The following is a 6,136-nucleotide window of genomic DNA, read 5'->3' on the forward strand; positions in this document are numbered from 1 at the left end:
TGAATCAACTTCCCCTGAGTGCTCCATGTCTTCATCTCCCCATTTGGGCATTACAAAGCAAAGTCCAGCTGCAGCGCACATGCCAATCCGGTGTCTAAACTGAGGAATGTCACATATCTGTTATTTCAGACGTCAGGTCCGGAGACTGAAATAATATCTGACGAGGCATTATCAAGGAGTCGCGGCGGCCAAACAGCTTCATGTCTGCCGCAATTAAAGTCGGCCTCTCCAATGAGGAAAACATGAAATATCACGCTGTTCTAATCTGTTGAGGAAACGCTGACTTAATTTTTTAGCCAAAAGCGCAAATACATGTGTGACTCATGTTAGAGGCATGGCTGAAAAATCAGCAGTTTCTGCACGTTTCATCATTAACTTAAGTAAAAGTTAACTTGATTAGTCTTGGCTTGCTTATATAACGGCGAGTATCGTCATTCCTTAACATAGCTCTGGTCCAGTCTCTGCAGATAAGCCTCTGCGGCGATAACGCGGTCGCGCGCAGGTTCACAAAGACAGTCAGAGGCGGAAGAAGGCGAGTTTAATTGGCTAAATTAACCCCGATCGTTGCGCTTACTGAAGCCGTTTGAGAATAGACTGGGATTAAAGGAGACACTGATTGCTGCCTTCAAGGTCAGAAGAAGGCTGAGGCAGCAGGATATCATATCTTATGTTTCTAAGATCTGCATATAATAGGTCATATTGGGAACACATGAGCGCATTCACTGCTTGAGGGTTTTCAGGATTTTTGACTCATTTTAAGACCCCCAGAGTATTGTGTTTTATAATTGGAAATACACCAGATATACACCAGAACTATAAAATAAAATACTCTTCTGTCACCAGGACTAGTATATGAATGTGTTAGCTCATTAGCTGCCAGAGTCGGGTAGTAACGAGATACATTTCCCAAGTTACTTGAGTAATTTTATGAGAAAAATGTAATTTTACCACACCATACTTTTACGACTTCCTAACATTTTTCCTCTTTATTCAATGTATTAGATTTTACTGTATTTTTGCCAACGATGCGGACAGTAGCTCCGTCGCAACAATAATCACATGACTCCATAATACTAACAGGACGTAACAATACAAGCTTGCACTTGGAAGTCCTATGACTACGCCGGTGTGTTCAATCACGCTGTATACATTAAACGACTGTAATTTTCAGACTATAAGCCGCTAATTTTTTCCCTCATTTTGAACCCTGCGCCTTTTAGTCCAGTGCGGCTTATTTGTTGATTTTTTGGGGGGGGTTATAGTTAACACTTTTGTCGACAGTGGCGTTAAAAGACTGCCATAAGACGGTCATAGTTGTGACATGACACTATCATGAGCATTAATGACATTATTATGTCACGAACTCTATCTATGTCTAGCTCGGATCTTTACATCCATTCAAAACAGATAATTTCCTAGATGACACAAAATGACGTCTGTCATAAGCATTCATTAATGCTCATGGCAGTGTCATGTCATAATTATGATGGTCTTATGACAGTTTTATGGCACCACTGTCAAATAATGTGTTACCAAATACCATCACTAGCAATTAATGAAACAACTGGAACAGTAACTGAAGAAATAATTAGCACAGAACATGAATTTGATTGTTATTTACATCTGTAGCACTGCAATGCATGTTAGGAGGCATGTTGGATGACAACAGTGTTGACAGCAGTGGGCAGCAGAGGTTGACTGTCTCCCCCAAAGGAGCAGTGATGCCCAAATTAAGCTTCTTGAAGCAATGATTTTTTTGCAGCCAAGTGGTTCAAAGCTTCATGGTGGTTCATTAGATCTTATGATGCCGCTGTCAAATATAGCGTTACCGGTTAATATCTTTTGGTGTAAATATCCCATAATACAGTGAGGACAACTGTGGCTTACAGACCAAGAAAAATTAATTGTTTTAATTTCCTGGTTGAAAATGTGTTTTTTCCCACTAGAGGGCACTCTCATGCTCTTTGGACAGGTGATGTTTCATTTTTGTAGATGTATCTAGTCGGAATTTGATGATTTGTCTAGTGTATGACGTGCTGAGAAAAAAAATTACCGTATTTTTTTGGACTATAAGTCGCAGTTTTTTTTTCATAGTTTGGCTGGGAGTGTGACTTATACTCTGAAGCGACTTATGCGTGAAATTATTAACACATTATTATATCATTTCACATGTTATTTTGTTTTTTTTTGGAGTGAAGTTTGTTGAACTTTATGCTATAGTTATCTGAAAAACTTGATAACTATGTTACGTTAACATACCAGCCACGTTTGCATTTCGTTGTTCCTGCATCATGTAACATTATCATACTATACACTTATTCAGCGTGTTGTTCTCTATTGTATTTTTATTAGGGCTGTCAAACAATTAAAATTTTTAATCGAGTTAATTAATTACCTGAAAATTAATCGTCATTAATCACAATTAATCACAATTCAAACCATCTATAAAATATGCCATATTTATCTGTAAATTATTGTTGGAATGGAAAGATAAGACACAAGATGGATATATACATTCAACATACGGTACATAAGGACTGTATTTGTTTATTATAACAATAAATCAAGACGGCATTAACATTATTAACATTGTGTTAAAGCGATCCATGGATAGAAAGACTTGTTCTTAAGAAAAATGTTAGTACAAGTTATAGAAATTGTATATTAAAACCCCTCTTAATGTTTTAGTTTTAATAAAATTTGTAAAATTTTCAATCAAAAAATAAACTAGTAGCCCGCCATTGTTGATGTCAATAATTTCTTACACAATGCTCATGGGTGCTGAAGCCTATAAAATCAGTTGCACCCAAGCGCCAGCAGAGGGCGGCAAAACTCCATAAAAAACAATTAACAAGTGAGCGTTTCACTGTACCGTCATTTAAATGTGTCTGAGCGGGGCATCTGCGTTAATTGCGTCAAATATTTTAACGTGATTAATTTTAAAAATTAATTAACGCCCATTAACGCGATAATTTTGACAGCCCTAATTTTTATCTTAAATTGCCTTTCAAGATGACATCTGTTCTATGTGTTGGGTTTTATCAAGTAAATTTCCCCCAAAAATGCGATTTATACTCCGGTGCGACTTTTTTTTTTTTTCCTCTTCGTTGCGCATTTTTGGGCTGGTCCGACTTACACTCAGGTGCGACTAATAGTCCCAAAAATACGGTACCATTGTTGGAAAAATATCCGACATTGTGAGCAGTTATTCACAATGTTACTCCTCGCTTGCGTATTATTAACAAAGAATACTTTTTAACTTGTACTTGAGTATTTTTGGGATAACTACCATATTTTTTAAGTCGCACCTGAGTATAAGTCGCACCAGCCATAAAATACCCAACGAAGAGAAAAAAAAAACATATACAAGTCGCACCGGAGTATAAGTCGCATTTTTGGGGGATATTTACTTGATAAAATCCAACACATAGAACAGACATGTCATCTTGAAAGGCAATTTAATATAAAAATACAATAGAGAACAACATTCTGAATAAGTGTACAGTGCATGAACAACGAAATGCGAATATACTGTCCTCACCAGGATGCTACAGCTCGGCTATTCAGCGGGCTAAACTCCCAAATGACGATGCTGGATGTCCGTATAATTTGCTGAATCAATTTCGTCCTCGATACCATCGACGTAAATAAATGATAATTAGGTGCTTTTACAGCAATGACATGACACAAACGGTTAGCATGCGTTCGCTAGCATTAGCACATCGTTCAAACAACCACACAACTGGCTCTAAGTGTCCGATCGCAGGTGGAAAACACACAACAACAACAGAAAAGATGATACACACGGGCGTTGCCTCTGGAGAGATATTTTACAAGCATAAACAATGAACGTAGGTTCGCAGCAGTGTTTCTCTCTCGCTAACTCACCCACTCAGTCAGAGCTGCGTAGCTATCGGTCTTTTTCTGGCGTGTGAGCATTTTTCTTCACGTAAACAAGTGCAAGTGCGCCCCCACGTGGGCGTGAAAGTGCCACAAACTAAAAGCAAGCATTTCAATATAAACTAGGCCTGCAAGCAGGACTGAACGGGCCCTCGCAATTTAGCGCAACTCGGACGTCACGCAACTCGGACAGTGTGCAGGTCAGGGTGGTGGAAGATCCTCCTCTCTAATCATCTCATTAGAACCTAATATGCTCGAAAGTCGCCTCTTTACATTCACACACCTAAGAGATAAAAACCCCTATTGGAGAGAGTACTACAAAAAAGGAGCCACTACTGAGCTGTGCAGCCAAGCCCTTATTCAAAACCAAAATAAATCTTCTCACTTGGCTAGTTCGACAAAGTGTGCCAAATTCAGTGGCTCTATAAGCTGCCTGAGTCTCTGAAAAAAAACATTAGCTTTTAATGGTGAACAACAATGCACTCGTGTTAAGGGTGGGATATCGCACATACATGCCAGATATGAAAAAGATTGAACGTTTTGTCAAGGAACTATTAGTCATTTACTGAATTTGTCATTTTGCCGAAAAAATGGCCGACTTTGGCACCACGCCCAGGTCAGACCCGTGAATGAAAACACACCATTTTAAAAACTTAAGATCTCATATGTCTCCTGAACAGTCTCACCAGTTTTGAAGATGATCCAAGTAACTCCCTCGGCGAAAAGGTCTCAAATGTGCACCCTGTAAATCGATAAAAATTTCATATTCGATCCAAAATAACCGATTTCCTGTTGGGTTTGGAATATGAGTGTAAATGCTTTTTTTGGAGCGGTTTTGGACAAGGTATAGACTCCCCAAATTTCATTGCTCTACGCTGACAGACCCTAATGTTATAGGCCAATTTTAAAATTTAAAAGGGGCGCCATTGAGCCATTTTGTTACATTTTTTTGCAACGTTGCAAAACTATCGAAATTTACCATTTTGCGCACGTATGTGAGAATTTTGGTAACATTTCGTGCATGTTCAGGCCTCCAAATTGGCCGTTTTCATTTTCCCTGAAAAAAAAATAAAAATAAATAAATAATCCTTTGCAAAACAATAGGGCCTTCTCACGCTTAGTGCTCGGGCCCTAAAAAGTCAATAATACAATTGAACACACATTGCCAAAGGCAGAACGCGAACGTGGCCATAGCTATTAAGTTTACCAAACCATCAGTGTCACTCCAAAACACCAAAATAACATGTGAAATGATATCATAATGTGTTAATAATTTCACACATAAGTCGCTCCCGAGTATAAGTCGCACCCCCAGCCAAGCCACGAAAAAAACTGACTTATAGTCCGAAAAATACGATACTTTTATTTGAGTGAAATTTTTGGCTAGATGCCTGCACCAGGGGTCGCGTTAACCGAATATTTTCCGTCGTTGACCGGTTTTTTAAAACAGTGACGGAAAAAACTGAAGTCCGTCCGTCATTTTGACAGGTTGCAATTCACACCCCAGACCACAGGGTGGCGAGTGAGCATATTAATTAGCTATTGTCTCTCTTAATGCATGACGTCGTTGGCTATTCTGTCAGAATATTGTAGCGTCACCGGGGTCTGGCGGCGGCACCGTGATTGACACATCAACGCGAGGTTCTTATTGGTGCACCCGGTGTGCCAGCGCGTCATCCAATTGGTGGATTCGAGTGCCGCCTGTGTATAGACACCAATCACATGACGTCACAACTCCGCCCCCCTGACTGGAGCTGCCATATTGTCCGTCAGCTCGTTGTTTACGGCGTGTCTTTCTGCTCGTTAACATTAATAATCAAAATTGTGAAGGCGTGTGTGGCGGTTGGTTGCAGTAACAGAGAAGATAGACGGAGAGACTTGAAGTTCTACCGTATTCTGAGAGATCCGAAGAGGAGAGCGAGATGGACTGCTGTAATTCGACAAGAAATCTGGGCACCAAACGATCACCACAGACTATGTAGTAGTCATTTTATATCTGGTAAGATGCATTTAATATATATTTAGAAGATTTTGGGCTGACAACCACAATTAAGATCATTGTGTGACGTTGGTGATTGGGGTCTATATAGTTGCCTCTTTTTCTTTGGGGGTGGAGTTGTTGTTGGCGGTAAGCAGAGTAAAAAGAGGGAGAAAAATACCACGACTTCCGTGTCAAATTTTTCGCCGCCAAGCAAGCGTTACAACATTAATTAAAAATGAATGAAAACTAAATACT

General features: G+C 39.5%; 1 protein-coding gene across 2 annotated transcripts in view; it reads right to left on the reverse strand.

The window, feature by feature from the left end:
- LOC130928701 (synapsin-3-like) overlaps positions 1-6,136 on the reverse strand; it is a 383,502-nt gene that overhangs the window by 85,101 nt on the left and 292,265 nt on the right. The window lies entirely within an intron of this gene.

The sequence above is a fragment of the Corythoichthys intestinalis genome, chromosome 13 (assembly GCF_030265065.1).
Source record: "Corythoichthys intestinalis isolate RoL2023-P3 chromosome 13, ASM3026506v1, whole genome shotgun sequence".
NCBI lineage: Eukaryota > Metazoa > Chordata > Actinopteri > Syngnathiformes > Syngnathidae > Corythoichthys > Corythoichthys intestinalis.